Source organism: Maylandia zebra, linkage group LG20, assembly GCF_041146795.1.
Source record: "Maylandia zebra isolate NMK-2024a linkage group LG20, Mzebra_GT3a, whole genome shotgun sequence".
In the NCBI taxonomy this organism is placed as follows: domain Eukaryota; kingdom Metazoa; phylum Chordata; class Actinopteri; order Cichliformes; family Cichlidae; genus Maylandia; species Maylandia zebra.
The window spans coordinates 33528004-33549761 of record NC_135186.1 but is presented as its reverse complement, the minus strand read 5'-3'; the positions used below and the strand labels follow the sequence as shown (position 1 = coordinate 33549761).

Below are 21758 nucleotides of genomic sequence, written 5' to 3'. Positions count from 1 at the left end.
AAAAGAATAACCTTCGCTATCATTTATATACGTTTATTACGTTTTGCTGTTAGCAGCAGTGCTAACGCTAGCTTCAATGCTAATGCTAGCAACAATGCTAACGCTAGCTATAGTGCTAACACTAGCCTTAGCAGTTGTTAACTGACAAAAATAATATTCCTGTGATATTTCTTGCCGGTCAGTGAGACAAAAGTAAGAAATTAGCTTTATTATTGCCATTGTGGCTCAGTTTTAACAGTAAGAGTGCTAGCGCTAGCGCTAGCAGCATTGCTAACACTAGCTGCAATGCTAACGCTAGCTGCAATGCTAACGCTAGCTGCAATGCTAACGCTAGCTGCATTGCTAACACTAACTGAAGTGCTAATGCTAGCCGGAATGCTAGCGCTAGCAGCAATGCTAAGGCTAGTAACAGTCTAACAGTAGCCTTACATAAGTGGCAATACTTCAGTTAACTAGTTTGAATTGTAAAATGACTGCTGTATCAGTTGGTGTGCTATAATTACCCTGCTGACTAGAAGTTCAGTGTATCATGTCGTGTGGGCTTTGTATTTCTGTTAGTCTGATAACACTGTACAGACAACTAACGTATTATTTCTCGTTTCTTTCAGGAACCTGACTGACACTGTGCTTTGCCTGGTAGGTGTGCACATACTGTAAGAGAAGTAGACCAAAATAAAAAAATAATATGACTAATATAAGCTGTAAAGTGATGGGTTCAAACTTTGTGCTAGACCTTTTAAACACAATTTTATAATAAATACACATAAATGCAGCTTAACAATTGGGCTAAAATATTTTTTTCGTACATTTTTGTAGTCACACTACATGTGATTAATTAATGATTCACTCAATCATATTTGTATTTAAAAATATTATTGCTGAATTTAATTAAATATTTATTCTTTTAAAAAGTGCCCAATTATGCAACTTTTTGCACATGGCAGCCGACAACAGTTTAGCTTGAATATTTGTTTTGTCCTTTTGCAGTAGTCACATTTAGTTCATACAATTACCATGTGATATAATTTTAATAAAATTATTTTTTTTTCTTGTTTTTTGTTCAGAGTGTGTAGAAGAAGAAGAACAAGGACCAGATCTCCAGTCTTCTCTCTCACATCCCAACCCCCCAACCCCTCTATCCTCTGTCCTGCTCCACCTATTGTCTCTGCCTTCTTTCCATCTGTATTTCACTCTGTGGTTTGTGAGAAATTTTGCCAAACCAACAATCCTTTTGCGGTTTGATTTAAAGCCGTGTCTCTCCTGCTCTGTCTGTTCTCTCTGCTAAATTTTCTCTCTACCTGTTTTTCACTCTTGGCTTGCTGCTGAAAAACGCCAAGCGACACAGTCCTCCTGTGTCTTCTCCAATCTTCACATGTAAGATCCAACAGTGTGAGGCACATAGCAGCCAGAAACTGTAATGCCACAGAACAGAGAGGCTTCATCATCACCATCTTCATCACTGTACGATCAGAGCGTGAGACTTCACATCTGGAGCACAGGAGACATTCTGTGATAAGTCCTCCTTCTAGCTTGTCCCACAAGCAGTCGGTGAGATTTACTCACAACAAAAAGGGTTAATGACATAATTTCCATGAAAACATGTGTTCATTCTTTGTAAACTGTTTAAATTGTGTTTTCACTTGACCTTAGGAGTGTTAGAGTGTATTGTAATGTCTGTACTCAGGTGTTTCCCTCTGTGATCCATCCCCTTCAGAGCTGAGACACTCAGGACTGAACAGACTGCACAGTTTCTGTGACTGAGCCTCCAAAACACCTTCTTTGAAACCACTCATGATAGAAGGGCTTTATATTTGCAGCAGCACTACTACAGGTATTCAGTTTATTACAGGATGTGTTTGTTTCTTAGGACCAGCTCTGAGTGCACACTACCTAACATATACACCTTTCTGTTCACTACAAACCAACTACTCTGGATCATATGGCCAGTTGGCAGGAATGTTGCTGCAGGAAAACATCCCTGGAGATCACCATCATTGTCAGACTGACTGTGCCTCCTCTGTGCAGTGTCAAGATCCTCCCTAAATGAGTGTGTAAGTTAACATTTTCATTATTTTATTCCCTTTGACAAGACAAGTATCACTGATATTTACATTTACAACTACATATGTTGCTGTTTTCTGCTCTTCTTTTAAAGTTCTCAGCTATCCTGCTTCTGTGCTGCTTGCCACACATCAAACTCTGGCCGGATGACAGGGAGGATCCACTCTGAAGTCACTGGACATGATGAGGATCATATGGGACGTCATAGTTTCACAGTAACATTGTGCTCTGTGATTACAGGTTTTAAATGGATACAATGACTGCCTCTCTCTGATCAACAGGCTAAAGGATTGTTTTCATTGTTAGTGCTCTGTACAATGTATGCTTATTTAGTATTTCATCACAGAGCAAACCTTTATTTATTTAACATATTTTTATTTTGTTTTAATGTTGAATTAACTGTAGGGATTTTTTTAAGTGGGCACTCGGGATGTCATATGACCAGAAATGTGGTAACTGGAATTCAACAGTATGGAAGAAAAAATCTGCTAAGAACAAAACACACACAAAACCCCCCAAGAAAATTCAAATTCATTCCATGTAATCCAATCTAAAACATTTTAAACTGCTGAACAGCAACACAAACAGTGTTAAAAAACAGTGTTAACAGAATGATTATGATGAGTTTGTACCAAAGTTTCAGGTCACATGGCACACCTAGTGTGTAGTGTGGGGTATCAGCTGGTAAGTATAGGTTTTTTCATATTTGTGTCCTTAGAGTTCAGATAGATAAAGACTTGTGTATAATAATTAGTCATAAGCACAACTCAAAGTCAGGGACTAACTAAATTTGGGACTTTGGCTACGTTCACACTGCAGGTCTTAATGCTCAATTCCGATTTTTTGATCAAATCCGATTTTTTTTACTGCTCGTTCACACTACAAATAAAATGCGACAGCAAACGTGCTCTAGTGTGAACGCTCAAAGCGGCCCGCATGCGCAAAAGAAGACGTCACACACAACGCGCTCTGTTTAGACCCAGAGCAACAGTGTTGTTTGACTGATGGCCCTTAATATAAAGACTTCGGACTTCACGTTTCCCAATTTTTGCTTTAAGTTGTTTTGTTATTTACATAATAATGTAAATAACCTAATAATGATCCTTATTGCTGTTTAAGAGAGGAGCGGTGCTTCAAAGGATTAAACAGTACAAATAAAATGTTTACGTTGTCTTCCCAACAGTTTCACTGACATCTACGCTGGATGGCCAGGAAGCGTTCGCGATGTCGTATCGGGTGCTTCTCCGGCGCTGATAATTGGCTTCAGTCTTGTGTCGGTGACGTAAAAGACGGATTTAATGCAACTTGACCGTTCAAACAGCAGTCGCTTTCTAAAACATCGGATATGTATCGGATTCAGTACCACATACGAAAGTGACCCAGATCGGATTTGAAAATATCGGATTTGCGCCGTTCACACTGTCATAGCATGATCAGATATGGGTCGCATAGGGTCAAAAAAATCGGATTTGATGCACTTTCGCCTGCAGTGTGAACGTAGCCTTTGTGTCTGAGCCCAGGTTAAAACACTGTGTAAAAAAGCATTTAGCGGCATGGCTGAACAATGCTGTAAACTATTGATACTTATTTATCCATGTTCACAAAAAGGACTAATGTTTTTATTTGATTATTTGCATGTGTTAAACTGTGTCACCACCTTACGCTTTCATTTGAGTTTACTCAAAAGTCTCTATACAGTTCTCTTTTACCACTGTGTGGACTCTGTTTACATTAAAACATAAAAAAAGAATGAGTAATAAAGAGATGTGTAGACAGATCAGTAGATTAAGTAGACCAATAGAAACAGTTGTTCAGCCATGTTCTAAGAAACCAACACAGTTTAAAGGTTCAGGATTGTGGTTTTAAAAGTGGAATTTTCATGTATTTCATATGTTGCTTATTATTTTTATTTACTTATTTAATTTAGTTATTTTTATTTTTTCTACTAGTCCTTTTCAGAAAGAAGCTGTAAAATATGACTTAAGATTTTTATGTTATTTTCTATGACATACAAAACAAATTGATGTATATAATACCGGTACTATTAAACATGATATACATATGTGTATATGTCTGAAAAACATTATGCTGTATATGAAAGTTTGTATTTTCTCCAGAATGTTTGTTCATCTTTTCAGTTCAATTTAACAAATTTGTTTTTACATTTATTTTTATTATTTTTTTTATGAATTAGAGATTTATAAAACATAATTCCACTCTTTAAGTGATTAGAAGAATATGAACTTTTGTTATTCATTCAGAGGTTTGCTGACTACATTTTCTTTTTGTCATTACTCATCTTTTTCTAATTAAAATTTTAAACATTTTCAGTTATTTTCCAACTTCTTCTGTGTGAACATCAGCTTTCAAAAGTTCAGCACTTTTGTTTTCAGGTTAAAAATTCTTTATTTTCCAGCTAATTCAACATTTTTAGCTTAATATTCAGCAATTAATTCATTTCAGTGCATACATTCAGATTCAAGCATTCACACTGCAGTTTCTTCAGAAAATGCACTTTCTAGTTATATTTTCTTATTCCGTACGTTTTTTGAAAGCCTACTCCTTCAAAACCGTTCAACTTAGAAAAACCATTCAAACATCGTTAGATTCCTATTATTTTGGACATGACTGCTTCTATTTTTCTCATTTTTAACATTTATATTTTTAATTTTATTCAACTTTATTCAACAAAAATTTCCCATGTATTTCAATGGGGAGACCCTTCAAATTCTCATTCAACTTACTCATTTTTAAACTCTTACTACTTCCACATACATTGACATAGAGCCACCATTCAAACTTTAAAACGAAGACAAGACATTCAACTACTCAACTTGTATTTATCTTTTCAATATCTATTATACTTTTTCTTCAGTTCCAGTTTAAGTTTCATGATGTTTTTTCACCCGTTTCAGAGTTTATAATGGGTGTGTATGGGACGGAATGTTGGGGCTAGAGTGAGGCAGCTCAACTGCTAGAGTGAGAGGAGCAAAAAAATTAATCTTAAAATCTTTTTTAAAACTGCTGCTGTGTCCGCAGCGTTTGCTCTACAGGTATGATTTTACCCTCAAAACGTAGCCATGGCTGTCCTCTTTCATCCAATGTGTTTACTATTGTACTAGGTGTTATGGTTCTTTCATAAATGTCACCAATGCACAGCCTCCTCCCTCCAACTCTTCCATAGACTCTAATGTTAAAATGGCTCAGAAGGTTCGTTTGAAAATCAGAAGAGCATGGTGTCTTTACACTGTCACCACGTCCATATAATAAGCTCCACAGGCATGAAAACTGAGAATTAGGTAGACTAGACATTGCTGTCGCTCACGGTGAAAGAATTTTGTCAATACGACTTTTACTTTTCATTTGGGAGCGATTTGTTTCGGCCTGACTTTTCTGTTCATTTTAAGCAGCAAAAGTGAGGCGCATGTCTGTGTGCGTGTGTATGGAGCCACTGGGTGCAGTCACTATAGCAACCAGGCTCACACCTGCCTGCTTAACGAGCTCTGCCTGCCACTGTGCCAAGATTCATCTTAAACACTTCTCTTTCAACTGCTGCTGTGTCCACAGTGTTAAAGCCATCATTTTACCCTCAAAACGTCGCCATCGTTGTTCTCTTTCCAACATCTTGTCTTTCAAAGCTCAGAGATGTAAACTTTTTAAACTGTGTGGGTCCAAGTGGAGGGATCACATTTTAGTCATTCAGTGATTCAAAGAATATGACCTTTTAGTATTCTTTCAGATGTTTTCTGACTCTAAATGTTCTTTTCTCATTTCTTAGGTTTTTCTAATTTACAATTAAAACATTTTCAGCTTTTTTCCAACTTCTTCTTCTGTGTAACCTTCAGCTTTTAGCAGTTCAGCACCTTTGTTTTCAGGTTAAATTTGGTTTTTTTTGTTGTTTTTTTTAAATTTCATTTAATATTTTTAACTCAAAATTCAGCAATTAATTCATTTCAGTGCATACATTCAGATTCAAGCATTCACACTGCAGTTTCTTCAGAAAATGCACTTTCTAGTTATTAGTGTGAATGCTTGAAAAGCATTCACAGTATTGTTCTTCTAATCTTTATTAGTGTGAATGCTTGAAAAGCATTCACAGTATTGTTATTCTAATCTTTATTATTATTATATTTTATTTTTCCGTACGTTTTTTGAAAGCCTACTCCTTCAAAACCGTTCAACTTAGAAAAACCATTCAAACACCATTAGATTCCTATTCTTTTGGACAACATTGCTTCTATTTTTCTCATTTTTAACATTTATATTTTTAATTTTATTCAACTTTATTCAACAAAAATTTATAATGTATTTCAATGGGGAGACCCTTCAAATTCTCATTCAACTTACTCATTTTTAAACTCTTACTACTTCCACATACATTGACATAGAGCCACCATTCAAACTTTAAAACGAAGACAAGACATTCAACTATTCAACTTGTATTTATCTTTTCAATATCTATTATACTTTTTCTTCAGTTCCAGTTTAAGTTTCATGATGTTTTTTCAGCCGTTTCAGAGTTTATAATGGGTGTGTATGGGACGGAATGTTGGGGCTAGAGTGAGACAGCTCAACTGCTAGAGTGAGAGGAGCAAAAAAATTAATCTTAAAATCTTTTTTAAAACTGCTGCTGTGTCCACAGCGTTTGCTCTACAGCCATCATTTTACCCTCAAAACGTAGCCATGGCTGTCCTCTTTCATCCAATGTGTTTACTATTGTCCTAGGTGTTACGGTTCTTTCATAAATGTCACCAATGCACAGCCTCCTCCTTCCAACTCTTCCATAGACTCTAATGTTAAAATGGCTCAGAAGGTTCGTTTGAAAATCAGAAGAGCATGGTGTCTTTCCACTGTCACCACGTCCATATAAGAAGCTCCACAGGCATGAAAACTGAGAATTAGGTAGACTAGACATTGCTGTCGCTCACGGTGAAAGAATTTTGTCAATACGACTTTTACTTTTCATTTGGGAGCGATTTGTTTCGGCCTGACTTTTCTGTTCATTTTAAGCAGCAAAAGTGAGGTGCATGTCTGTGTGCGTGTGTATGGAGCCATTGGGTGCGGTCACTATAGCAACCAGGCTCACACCTGCCTGCTTAACGAGCTCTCTCTGCCACTGTACCAAGATTCATCTTAAACACTTCTCTTTCAACTGCTGCTGTGTCCACAGTGTTAAAGCCATCATTTTACCCTCAAAACGTCGCCATCGTTGTTCTTTTTCCAACATCTTGTCTTTCAAAGCTCAGAGATGTAAACTTTTTAAACTGTGTGGGTCCAAGTGGAGGGATCACATTTTAGTCATTCAGTGATTCAAAGAATATGACCTTTTAATATTCTTTCAGATGTTTTCTGACTCTAAATGTTCTTTTCTCATTTCTTAGGTTTTTCTAATTTACAATTAAAACATTTTCAGCTTTTTTCCAACTTCTTCTTCTGTGTAACCTTCAGCTTTTAGCAGTTCAGCACCTTTGTTTTCAGGTTGAATTCGTTTTTTTTTTTGTTTGTTTTTTTTATCTCATTCAATATTTTTAACTCAAAATTCAGCAATTAATTCATTTCAGTGCATACATTCAGATTCAAGCATTCACACTGCAGTTTCTTCAGAAAATGCACTTTCTAGTTATATTTTATTTTTCCGTACGTTTTTTCAAAGCCTACTCCTTCAAAACCGTTCAACTTAGAAAAACCATTCAAACATCGTTAGATTCCTATTATTTTGGACATGACTGCTTCTAATTTTCTCATTTTTAACATTTATATTTTTAATTTTATTCAACTTTATTCAACAAAAATTTCCCATGTATTTCAATGGGGAGACCCTTCAAATTCTCATTCAACTTACTCATTTTTAAACTCTTACTACTTCCACATACATTGACATAGAGCCACCATTCAAACTTTAAAACGAAGACAAGACATTCAACTATTCAACTTGTATTTATCTTTTCAATATCTATTATACTTTTTCTTCAGTTCCAGTTTAAGTTTCATGATGTTTTTTCACCCGTTTCAGAGTTTATAATGGGTGTGTATGGGACGGAATGTTGGGGCTAGAGTGAGGCAGCTCAACTGCTAGAGTGAGAGGAGCAAAAAAATTAATCTTAAAATCTTTTTTAAAACTGCTGCTGTGTCCACAGCGTTTGCTCTACAGGTATGATTTTACCCTCAAAACGTAGCCATCGCTGTCCTCTTTCATCCAATGTGTTTACTATTGTACTAGGTGTTACGGTTCTTTCATAAATGTCACCAATGCACAGCCTCCTCCCTCCAACTCTTCCATAGACTCTAATGTTAAAATGGCTCAGAAGGTTCGTTTGAAAATCAGAAGAGCATGGTGTCTTTCCACTGTCACCACGTCCATATAATAAACTCCACAGACATGAAAACTGAGAATTTGGTAGACTAGAAGCTGCTGTCGCTCACGGTGAAAGAATTTTGTCAATACGACTTTTACTTTTCATTTGGGAACGATTTGTTTCGGCCTGACTTTTCTGTTCATTTTAAGCAGCAAAAGTGACGTGCATGTCTGTGTCCGTGTGTATGGAGCCATTGGGTGCGGTCACTATAGCAACCAGGCTCACACCTGCCTGCTTAACGAGCTCTGCCTGCCACTGTACCAAGATTCATCTTAAGCACTTCTCTTTCAACTGCTGCTGTGTCCACAGTGTTACAGCCATCATTTTACCCTCAAAACGTCGCCATCGTTGTTCTTTTTCCAACATCTTGTCTTTCAAAGCTCAGAGATGTAAACTTTTTAAACTGTGTGGGTCCAAGTGGAGGGATCACATTTTAGTCATTCAGTGATTCAAAGAATATGACCTTTTAATATTCTTTCAGATGTTTTCTGACTCTAAATGTTCTTTTCTCATTTCTTAGGTTTTTCTAATTTACAATTAAAACATTTTCAGCTTTTTTCCAACTTCTTCTGTGTAACCTTCAGCTTTTAGCAGTTCAGCACTTTTGTTTTCAGGTTAAATTCGGGTTTGTTTTTTTTTATCTCATTCAAAATTTTTAACTTAAATTCAGTAATTATTTCATTTCAATGCATACATTCAGATTCAAGCATTCACACTGCAGTTTCTTCAGAAAATGCACTTTCTAGTTATTATTATTATTATATTTTATTCTGTATTCCATACGTTTTTTGTAATCCTATAACTTCAAAACCGTTCAACTTAGAAAAACCATTCAAACACCGTTAGATTCCTATTCTTTTGGACAACACTGCTTCTATTTTTCATATTTTTAACATTTATATTTTTAATTTTATTCAACTTTATTCAACAAAAATTTATAATGTATTTCAATGGGGAGACCCTTCAAATCCTCATTCAACTTACTCATTTTTAAACTCTTACTACTTCCACATACATTGACATAGAGCCACCATTCAAACTTTAAAACGAAGACAAGACATTCAACTATTCAACTTGTATTTATCTTTTCAATATCTATTATACTTTTTCTTCAGTTCCAGTTTAAGTTTCATGATGTTTTTTCACCCGTTTCAGAGTTTATAATGGGTGTGTATGGGACGGAATGTTGGGGCTAGAGTGAGGCAGCTCAACTGCTAGAGTGAGAGGAGCAAAAAAATTAATCTTAAAATCTTTTTTAAAACTGCTGCTGTGTCCGCAGCGTTTGCTCTACAGGTATGATTTTACCCTCAAAACGTAGCCATCGCTGTCCTCTTTCATCCAATGTGTTTACTATTGTACTAGGTGTTATGGTTCTTTCATAAATGTCACCAATGCACAGCCTCCTCCCTCCAACTCTTCCATAGACTCTAATGTTAAAACGGCTCAGAAGGTTGGTTTGAAAATCAGAAGAGCATGGTGTTTTTACACTGTCACCACGTCCATATAATAAACTCCACAGCCATGAAAACTGAGAATTAGGTAGACTAGACATTGCTGCCGCTCACGGTGAAAGAATTTCGTCAATACGACCTATACTTTTCATTTGGGAGCGATTTGTTTCGGCCTGACTTTTCTGTTCATTTTAAGCAGCAAAAGTGAGGCGCATGTCTGTGTACGTGTGTATGGAGCCATTGGGTGCAGTCACTATAGCAACCAGGCTCACACCTGCCTGCTTAACGAGCTCTGCCTGCCACTGTACCAAGATTCATCTTAAGCACTTCTCTTTCAACTGCTGCTGTGTCCACAGTGTTACAGCCATCATTTTACCCTCAAATTGTCGCCATTATTGTTCTCTTTCCAACACCGTGTCTTTCAAAGCTCAGGCATTTAAACTTTTTAAACTGTGTGGATCAAAGTGGAGGGATCACATTTGAGTCATTCAGTGATTCAAAGAATATGACCTTTTAATATTCATTCAGATGTTTTCTGACTCTAAATGTTCTTTTCTCATTTCTTAGGGTTTTCTAATTTACATTTAAAACATTTTCAGCTTTTTTCCAACTCCTTCTTCTGTGTAACCTTCAGCTTTTAGCAGTTCAGCACCTTTGTTTTCAGGTTAAATTCGTTTTGTTTTGTTTTGTTTTTTAATCTCATTCAATATTTTTAACTCAAAATTCAGCAATTAATTCATTTCAGTGCATACATTCAGATTCAAGCATTCACACTGCAGTTTCTTCAGAAAATGCACTTTCTAGTTATTAGTGTGAATGCTTGAAAAGCATTCACAGTATTGTTATTCGAATCTTTATTATTATTCTATTTTATTATTATCTATTCCGTACGTTTTTTGAAAGCCTACTCCTTCAAAACCGTTCAACTTAGAAAAACCATTCAAACACCGTTAGATTCCTATTCTTTTGGACAACATTGCTTCTATTTTTCTCATTTTTAACATTTATATTTTTAATTTTATTCAACTTTTTTCAACAAAAATTTATAATGTATTTCAATGGGGAGACCCTTCAAATTCTCATTCAACTTACTCATTTTTAAACTCTTACTACTTCCACATACATTGACATAGAGCCACCATTCAAACTTTAAAACGAAGACAAGACATTCAACTATTCAACTTGTATTTATCTTTTCAATATCTATTATACTTTTTCTTCAGTTCCAGTTTAAGTTTCATGATGTTTTTTCACCCGTTTCAAAGTTTATAATGGGTGTGTATGGGACGGAATGTTGGGGCTAGAGTGAGACAGCTCAACTGCTAGAGTGAGAGGAGCAAAAAAATTAATCTTAAAATCTTTTTTAAAACTGCTGCTGTGTCCGCAGCGTTTGCTCTACAGGTATGATTTTACCCTCAAAACGTAGCCATCGCTGTCCTCTTTCATCCAATGTGTTTACTATTGTCCTAGGTGTTATGGTTCTTTCGTAAATGTCACCAATGCACAGCCTCCTCCCTCCAACTCTTCCATAGACTCTAATGTTAAAATGGCTCAGAAGGTTCGTTTGAAAATCAGAAGAGCATGGTGTCTTTCCACTGTCACCACGTCCATATAATAAACTCCACAGGCATGAAAACTGAGAATTCAGTAGACTAGACATTGCTGTCACTCACGGTGAAAGAATTTTGTCAATACGACTTTTACTTTTCATTTGGGAACGATTTGTTTCGGCCTGACTTTTCTGTTCATTTTAAGCAGCAAAAGTGAGGCGCATGTCTGTGTACGTGTGTATGGAGCCATTGGGTGCGGTCACTATAGCAACCAGGCTCACACCTACCTGCTTAACGAGCTCTGCCTGCCACTGTACCAAGATTCATCTTAAGCACTTCTCTTTCAACTGCTGCTGTGTCCACAGTGTTACAGCCATCATTTTACCCTCAAATTGTCGCCATTATTGTTCTCTTTCCAACATCTTGTCTTTCAAAGCTCAGAGATGTAAACTTTTTAAACTGTGTGGATCAAAGTGGAGGGATCACATTTTAGTCATTCAGTGATTCAAAGAATATGACCTTTTAATATTCATTCAGATGTTTTCTGACTCTAAATGTTCTTTTCTCATTTCTTAGGGTTTTCTAATTTACATTTAAAACATTTTCAGTTTTTTTCCAACTCCTCCTTCTGTGTAACCTTCAGCTTTTAGCAGTTCAGCACCTTTGTTTTCAGGTTAAATTCGTGTTTTTTTTTTGTTTGTTTTTAAATCTCATTCAATATTTTTAACTCAAAATTCAGCAATTAATTCATTTCAGTGCATACATTCAGATTCAAGCATTCACACTGCAGTTTCTTCAGAAAATGCACTTTCTAGTTATTATATTTTATCTATTCCGTACGTTTTTTGTAATCCTACTCCTTCAAAACCGTTCAACTTAGAAAAACCATTCAAACACCGTTAGATTCCTATTCTTTTGGACAACACTGCTTCTATTTTTCATATTTTTAACATTTATATTTTTAATTTTATTCAACTTTATTCAACAAAAATTTATAATGTATTTCAATGGGGAGACCCTTCAAATCCTCATTCAACTTACTCATTTTTAAACTCTTACTACTTCCACATACATTGACATAGAGCCACCATTCAAACTTTAAAACGAAGACAAGACATTCAACTATTCAACTTGTATTTATCTTTTCAATATCTATTATACTTTTTCTTCAGTTCCAGTTTAAGTTTCATGATGTTTTTTCACCCGTTTCAGAGTTTATAATGGGTGTGTATGGGACGGAATGTTGGGGCTAGAGTGAGAGAGCTCAACTGCTAGAGTGAGAGGAGCAAAAAAATTAATCTTAAAATCTTTTTTAAAACTGCTGCTGTGTCCGCAGCGTTTGCTCTACAGCCACCATTTTACCCTCAAAACGTAGCCATCGCTGTCCTCTTTCATCCAATGTGTTTACTATTGTCCTAGGTGTTATGGTTCTTTCATAAATGTCACCAATGCACAGCCTCCTCCCTCCAACTCTTCCATAGACTCTAATGTTAAAATGGCTCAGAAGGTTCTTTTGAAAATCAGAAGAGCATGGTGTCTTTCCACTGTCACCACGTCCATATAATAAACTCCACAGGCATGAAAACTGAGAATTCAGTAGACTAGACATTGCTGTCGCTCACGGTGAAAGAATTTCGTCAATACGACTTGTACTTTTCATATGGGAACGATTTGTTTCGGCCTGACTTTTCTGTTCATTTTAAGCAGCAAAAGTGAGGTGCATGTCTGTGTCGTGTGTATGGAGCCATTGGGTGCAGTCACTATAGCAACCAGGCTCACACCTGCCTGCTTAACGAGCTCTGCCTGCCACTCTGCCAAGATTCATCTTAAACACTTCTCTTTCAACTGCTGCTGTGTCCACAGTGTTACAGCCATCATTTTACCCTCAAAACGTCGCCATCGTTGTTCTCTTTCTAACACTGTGTCTTTAAAATCTCAGACATTTAAAATTTTTAAACTGTGTGGATCAAAGTGGAGGGATCACATTTTAGTCATTCAGTGATTCAAAGAATATGATCTTTTAATATTCATTCAGATGTTTTCTGACTCTAAATTTTCTTTTCTCATTACTCATCTTTTTCTAATTTACATTTTAAACATTTTCAGCTTTTTTCCAAATTCTTCTCTGTGTGATTGTCAGCTTTTAGCAGTTCAGCTTTTTTGTTTTCATGTGCAAATTTCTGTATTTTTCATCTCGTTCAACATTTTTAACTTAAAATTCAGCAATTAATTCATTTCAGTGCATACATTCAGATTCAAGCATTCACACTGCAGTTTCTTCAGAAAATGCACTTTCTAGTTATTAGTGTGAATGCTTGAAAAGCATTCACAGTATTGTTATTCGAATCTTTATTAGTGTGAATGCTTGAAAAGCATTCACAGTATTGTTCTTCTAATCTTTATTATTATTATATTTTATCTATTCCGTACGTTTTTTGTACTCCTACTCCTTCAAAACCGTTCAACTTAGAAAAACCATTCAAACACCATTAGATTCCTATTCTTTTGGACATGACTGCTTCTACTTTTCTCATTTTTAACATTTATATTTTTAATTTTATTCAACTTTATTCAACAAAAATTTCCCAAAATTTCCCATGTATTTCAATGGGGAGACCCTTCAAATTCTCATTCAACTTATTCATTTTTAACCTCTTACTACTTCCACATACATTGACATAGAGCCACCATTCAAACTTTAAAACGAAGACAAGACATTCAACTATTGAACTTGTATTTATCTTTTCAATATCTATTATACTTTTTCTTCAGTTCCAGTTTAAGTTTCATGATGTTTTTTCACCCGTTTCAGAGTTTATAATGGGTGTGTATGGGACGGAATGTTGGGGCTAGAGTGAGGCAGCTCAACTGCTAGAGTGAGAGGAGCGAAAAAATTAATCTTAAAATATTTTTTAAAACTGCTGCTGTGTCCGCAGCGTTTGCTCTACAGGTATGATTTTACCCTCAAAACGTAGCCATCGCTGTCCTCTTTCATCCAATGTGTTTACTATTGTCCTAGGTGTTATGGTTCTTTCATAAATGTCACCAATGCACAGCCTCCTCCCTCCAACTCTTCCATAGACTCTAATGTTAAAATGGCTCAGAAGGTTCTTTTGAAAATCAGAAGAGCATGGTGTCTTTCCACTGTCACCACGTCCATATAATAAACTCCACAGGCATGAAAACTGAGAATTCAGTAGACTAGACATTGCTGTCGCTCACGGTGAAAGAATTTCGTCAATACGACTTGTACTTTTCATATGGGAACGATTTGTTTCGGCCTGACTTTTCTGTTCATTTTAAGCAGCAAAAGTGAGGTGCATGTCTGTGTCCGTGTGTATGGAGCCATTGGGTGCGGTCACTATAGCAACCAGGCTCACACCTGCCTGCTTAACGAGCTCTCTCTCTCACTCTGCCAAGATTCATCTGAAACACTTCTCTTTCAACTGCTGCTGTCTCCACAGTGTTACAGCCATCATTTTACCCTCAAAACGTCGCCATCGTTGTTCTCTTTCCAACATCTTGTCTTTCAAAGCTCAGAGATGTAAACTTTTTAAACTGTGTGGATCCAAGTGGAGGGATCACATTTTAGTCATTCAGTGATTCAAAGAATATGACCTTTTAATATTCTTTCAGATGTTTTCTGACTCTAAATGTTCTTTTCTCATTTCTTAGGTTTTTCTAATTTACAATTAAAACATTTTCAGCTTTTTTCCAACTTCTTCTTCTGTGTAACCTTCAGCTTTTAGCAGTTCAGCACTTTTGTTTTCAGGTTAAATTCGGGTTTTATTTTTTAATCTCATTCAATATTTTTAACTCAAAATTCAGCAATTAATTCATTTCAGTGCATACATTCAGATTCAAGCATTCACACTGCAGTTTCTTCAGAAAATGCACTTTCTAGTTATTATTCTATTTTATTATTATCTATTCCGTACGTTTTTTGAAAGCCTACTCCTTCAAAACCGTTCAACTTAGAAAAACCATTCAAACACCGTTAGATTCCTATTCTTTTGGACAACATTGCTTCTATTTTTCTCATTTTTAACATTTATATTTTTAATTTTATTCAACTTTTTTCAACAAAAATTTATAATGTATTTCAATGGGGAGACCCTTCAAATTCTCATTCAACTTCCTCCTATTTAAACTGTATCTACTTCCACATACATTGACATAGAGCCACCATTCAAACTTTAAAACGAAGACAAGACATTCAACTATTCAACTTGTATTTATCTTTTCAATATCTATTATACTTTTTCTTCAGTTCCAGTTTAAGTTTCATGATGTTTTTTCACCCGTTTCAAAGTTTATAATGGGTGTGTATGGGACGGAATGTTGGGGCTAGAGTGAGACAGCTCAACTGCTAGAGTGAGAGGAGCAAAAAAATTAATCTTAAAATCTTTTTTAAAACTGCTGCTGTGTCCGCAGCGTTTGCTCTACAGGTATGATTTTACCCTCAAAACGTAGCCATCGCTGTCCTCTTTCATCCAATGTGTTTACTATTGTCCTAGGTGTTATGGTTCTTTCGTAAATGTCACCAATGCACAGCCTCCTCCCTCCAACTCTTCCATAGACTCTAATGTTAAAATGGCTCAGAAGGTTCGTTTGAAAATCAGAAGAGCATGGTGTCTTTCCACTGTCACCACGTCCATATAATAAGCTCCACAGGCATGAAAACTGAGAATTAGGTAGACTAGACATTGCTGTCGCTCACGGTGAAAGAATTTTGTCAATACGACTTTTACTTTTCATTTGGGAGCGATTTGTTTCGGCCTGACTTTTCTGTTCATTTTAAGCAGCAAAAGTGAGGCGCATGTCTGTGTACGTGTGTATGGAGCCATTGGGTGCAGTCACTATAGCAACCAGGCTCACACCTGCCTGCTTAACGACCTCTGCCTGCCACTCTGCCAAGATTCATCTTAAGCACTTCTCTTTCAACTGCTGCTGTGTCCACAGTGTTACAGCCATCATTTTACCCTCAAAACGTCGCCATCGTTGTTCTCTTTCCAACATCTTGTCTTTCAAAGCTCAGAGATGTAAACTTTTTAAACTGTGTGGATCCAAGTGGAGGGATCACATTTTAGTCATTCAGTGATTCAAAGAATATGACCTTTTAATATTCTTTCAGATGTTTTCTGACTCTAAATGTTCTTTTCTCATTTCTTAGGTTTTTCTAATTTACAATTAAAACATTTTCAGCTTTTTTCCAACTTCTTCTTCTGTGTAACCTTCAGCTTTTAGCAGTTCAGCACTTTTGTTTTCAGGTTAAATTTGGGTTGTTTTTTTTTTTATCTCATTCAAGATTTTTAACTTAAATTCAGTAATTAATTCATTTCAGTGCATACATTCAGATTCAAGCATTCACACTGCAGTTTCTTCAGAAAATGCACTTTCTAGTTCACATTTATTCTCTCCTCCTCTTAGCCTTCTTTCTTGTCTATTTTGCTTAGGAAATTACACTAAATGGAAGTTCTCAGCCATGCTCTTAATCTTTGAATTCATGTGGTCGCAATGGCACAGGTGCATAAACTCAAGCATGTAACCATGACAACCTGCCTTTACATTTGTGAAACACAGGGTGATTCTAAAGAGCTCAGTGAACTTGAGCATGCTCCTGTAATAGGATGCCATCGTTGCAGGAAGTCAGTATGTTCCTCGATCAAATGCAAGTTGTATTATTACAAAGTAAAAGCGTGCAGGAACGACAGCAACTCGCCCGACGCATACAGTGCATAAAAATCACCAACCTTCAGATTTCCTGGGGCATTGTTACACGTGATACTGGGCTGCCTAGAGCGTCTCCAGTTAGTGACCATCAAGTCTGCACTGCAGCTGGTTGACTGGTATATCAGAGCTTTTCACCTGCTGCTGCCAAAGATGATACGATGGAAGCAGTGAGGGTGAGCCAAAACAGTAAAGTTACAAAGCAGACCGCTTAGCAATGAGATGAAGCACCTTATAAAACCCGTGAGAGTGAAGCAGAGCTGCAGCGTCATAACTCTCTGCAGGTTTATCTATGAAAGAATTACTTAGCTTACTTAAGATGATACTATACAGCTCAAAAAAGCGTAAAAGTGTAAGAATACAAATATTTTTTACATGTTATTTTTTTTACAGGTTAGCAGCTCGAACATCATAAAACTTTAGACCTATCTTCAAGTTTGAAGACACATTCTGAGGGAACGAGGTCAAACCAAACCCTCGAACCTCCCGTCAGCTGGACACAAGCTTCCAAACCAATGTGACCCAGCCAATCAGACATGAGAACCAGCACCGTGTGTATCAGAAGAGGCATTTGATCATGCTGTGTGTGTGTGTGTGTGTGTGTGTTGAGAGGCAATAAATGTCACTGATTGCTGGCGTGATAATGGGCAGTTTGAGAATCACTTCAGACAAGTGATGAAGGTTAAAGAGCTCTCTCTCTCTCTCTGCCTCCTTTTAACAGCTGAAAGATTTGCAGGATGTACAGAAATTTGCTGCTGTGTGTGTGTGTGTGAGAGCTAATAGATCAGCCGCTCGTTAAAAGCCTGGTCCTGGTACCAATTTATCGCCGTGTAGACTGACAAAGGGGAGGGTCAGAAGTTGAGTCCAGTCTTTGATCGACTGCAGGAGCGAGTTATTAGTAAACCTTTCATTCTGTCGTTCCTGCGCACTGCTTTTTCTCTTTTATGGATAATTTAGAGTGATGGCTTGACTAACACTTATGTCACTGTAGCCGGCATGTAGACTTATGCCATCAGAAACAATACGAAGGTGTCATTAGTCTTGTAAACACTAGAATAACATTAATCATTAGAAAGTGATTGAGTGATTGGAGATAACAGCCTCGTAGTGTCATTATTATTAGTGTAATTTGCTCTTTGAGGAAAACAAATCATTAATTACTCCTAACTCTAATATCTGTTTCCTGTTTCTAGCTTCGCAATGTGTCCCGAATGTGCATCTGCTGATCAATTTCAAGTCAATGAGGCGTAATGATGAGAAATTCGTGGCATGAGAACTGACGAGGTGACAGTTATTAGAATAATGTTTATAATTACAAAAACAGAAATGTTCACGACTCTCTGACAGCGTGATGCACGAGCCACGTGTCAGGATAAGGTCGGATCACATTCTCCATCAAAACCACAGGCGGTTATAACTGCCATCGCTTTTTTCTGGTTTCAGACTTTGCATCAGATTTAGGAGCTTGCTCCCATTTAACCACAGCAGCACCAGTGAGCTCCATCCTTGGGTGTTCAGATGATAAGTGCCGGCTTGCAGGTCATCCAAAAGCTGTTGGGTGGCGTTTTAAGGTTTTAACCCAGCTATTTCTTTATGGATTTTGAAGCTACAATCATGTATTGTATATTAAAGCTGGGCATGACATCATCCCTTGATTTAGCTTTGAATTGAACAACATGCACTAAAAACGTGACCTCATTTGGATGAACGTGGTTATGGATAGCAAGCTTCAACTGTAAAGTCTATGGAAGCACCACATAAACACAGACAGCTGCTAATTGTTGCTAAGAAACATAGAAATAATTCATTTGCTTTATATTACTGCTCAACATCCCCTGAGATCACAGCACTGAACTTGCCAGTTACCTATATAAGATTAAAAGTTGCATTTACACGTCTCCATATTTGCATTTTATGATGACTCTCCTCTTCTTTTGTGTAACAAACTAAAAGTGACCTGTTAAAAGTTACAGACTGCTCTGTGTGAACTGAAGTCAAGCATTTGTTGTGCAGGTGCTCATGAAAAAGCACCTATCTGCACATCATGCAGCTATTGAAGAACTTATGTAACACGAAAACATTACATTTCTGAAATGTGCAGCTCTCACCGTATTAGCAGCACAGGAACTTGTGGTGGTAGACTGTACATAAAAGATGGCTGCATCTTCCCGGTCCAAAAAGTGAAGCTGGTGTTGAAATGCCTTACACCTGCATTCCTTGTAATGGCCAGCAGGCACTGGCTACTGTAACAGCCAAACAACCAATGAGAAACTTGCTCTGTGACCTCAGTGGACACTTTCTTGGTCTCGGTATCTGTTTGGGGTTATATTAAAGACAACACAAGGTTCATTTTGTAAACAGTGCTCCCAATTAAAGGCACGAAGGAGGACATGCTCAGCAGCCGAATCCATCTTTTACAGTCTATGCTTCTACTCTGCTTCCACTGCTAAATCTGATACTGCATTACTGCCTCTCGTGTCACTGCTGGCAGCTGTGAGGAGTTTGTAGTGTAATATAAAAAAGAATGAAGAGTGAAAACATAACCCAATCCTGGATTGTTTGCCACAAGCATACACTTCAAGAAGCCCATTTTCTTGTGGTTCTTGCAGTTTCACCCGTCAACTTCTCGGCATTAGTTCAAGGTTTTATAACGTTATCAACCAGCTCCACTCATACAAACCTCAACAAACTCTCTCTACCCCTCAAGCGCTCTCTTAAAACCGAAATTCAGAAAAAGTCTTCAGCGGTGTGTGGTTCGTACACAGCTAGTTCACCAAATAATCAATTCACTTTTAAAATTCTGTTTATTTTTTAATCTTTTTATTGTTTTTACCGCTTAAAAAAAAGACTCCAGGAGGACAAACTTTGAATCCCTACTTTTCCAAATACTACATCATAATCTCAGTAATTTCCACCACATCCAGACGGGCTGAACTAATGTTAAAAGTGCACCGTTAAATTGCAAATCTTATCCTCTGTCTCCTTGTGGGCTGCTGATCTCTGCGCTTCACTCCTTGACCTGTAATATTAATTTAAAAATGATTTAAATGAAGTGAGTATAACAGTTTAATTTCTCTGTGTGTAAGCTTCCCTCTAAGGGTTCATTCTTGGTTCAGCATTACACTTAGCAGCATTTCTCTTACACCACACACACACACAAGCTCAGGGTCTCCAACTGAGGAAGAGGAGAGGCTACTAGGGAGGAGAGGAGAGCAGTAACAGAGATGAAGGGGAGGAGGAGGAGAGGATTCATATAGATTTGATAGATTGGAAGCTTGAGGCCGAGAGAACACCTGAGGGAAGAGAAAAATAAATTGGATGGAGAGAGAGAGCGAGAGTGAGCAAGAGAGGTAGGGAAAGAAATGGGAGAGAAAGACAATAGCTGCATGAAATTGGATTGAGAGAGAAACAAAATGAGAGATAACAAGCAGAGGACAGAAGGCAGAAAGAGAGACAGGAAAGAAAATCTGGAAAAGGGTAGAGGATGAAAGAGACGAGGACGAAGCAGGAAAGAGGGAACGTGGAAAAACAGTTTTTAAAGGAAAGAAAGAAAACACGACAGAAAATAGAATATTATTTATTGTCACTTCACAGGTATGATGACATTTGCATGGTTTCTGTCATATAGACATGAATAGAGACGTAAATAAAAAAATATATATGTGAATTAATAAAGCATTATGAACTGACTGTTCCACCAAGTGTGACTTTAAGAAAAGCAAGAAACTGAATAAATTTAAGAATTAAATCTAAAAGAAAAAAAGGTGTGAAAGACAAACAGAGATTTAGAGGTGAAGGAGAGCGAGAGGGAGAGACAGAGAGACATAGAGAGTGAATAAAGAAATGCCGGCAGTGCTTGGCCAGCAAATTATTTGCAGAGCTACAGATTTCCAGGCTGCCTTGTTGGCTTTCCTGCATGTCTGTCACCCTGTGTGTGTGTGTGTGTGTGCGTGTGTGTGTGTGTTTCTAAGGGGGCTTGTGTGTTGAGGTGTGTTGACCACGTACACATGTGCATCTGTGCTTGTCTGTGCTAGGCAGGCTTGAACATCACCACATATGCTGACGTGTGCGTGTGCGTGTGTTTGCATGTGCATACACTCCCAGGTTATTTTTACCCTTCCATTTAAAATCTGCTTGGGGATGCAGAAGCACAGGAAGTGAGTGTCGTCTCACTTTTCCTCCAAGCGAGCTTCGGTTCTCCTCCACGTCCCGTCTGCTTGTTGTACTACTACCACTGTCTGCCATCCTCTTCTCCCATGATGCATCAGGCCTGCCTCCTATATACAGAGACAGAGATGAAATGTATGTACACCCAAAAACCATTTAAAGAAAATTCACTTGTATCTGTAGCCGATGATGACTCATCTCACACCAGAAAAATTAGGTGAAAACCACAAACTGTAGCTTAAGGAAAATATATTTCATACAAATATACAGATTATTTTGTTTTCAGCTCTGATGATTATGAATATGTTGGATGATTAGGACAGCGGCCAAGTTTCCTCTGAGTGCAGATTTCTAACACAGTGAGCAACATGAATGTTTCAGATGTCACATTTTTGTGTTTAGGTGAAAACAGATGTTTAAAGCGATTCTTGCGAAAGTCATTT

At 37.2% G+C, this 21758-nt stretch overlaps 1 protein-coding gene and 1 long non-coding RNA gene across 3 annotated transcripts in view; both read left to right on the top strand.

Annotated features, from left to right (window-relative positions):
* xkr7b (XK, Kell blood group complex subunit-related family, member 7b) overlaps window positions 1-21758 on the top strand; it is a 133896-nt gene that overhangs the window by 93631 nt on the left and 18507 nt on the right. The gene's annotated exons all lie outside the window — the stretch shown is intronic.
* On the top strand, window positions 335-4391 carry LOC111500404 (uncharacterized). 2 transcript variants are annotated; one of them, XR_013094933.1, is made up of 5 exons: window positions 335-653; window positions 1065-1548; window positions 1715-1831; window positions 1948-2051; window positions 2156-4391. It is a non-coding gene; the product is annotated as an uncharacterized LOC111500404 (long non-coding RNA). The 2 variants fall into 2 exon arrangements; XR_013094932.1 differs by having other exon boundaries at window positions 336-636.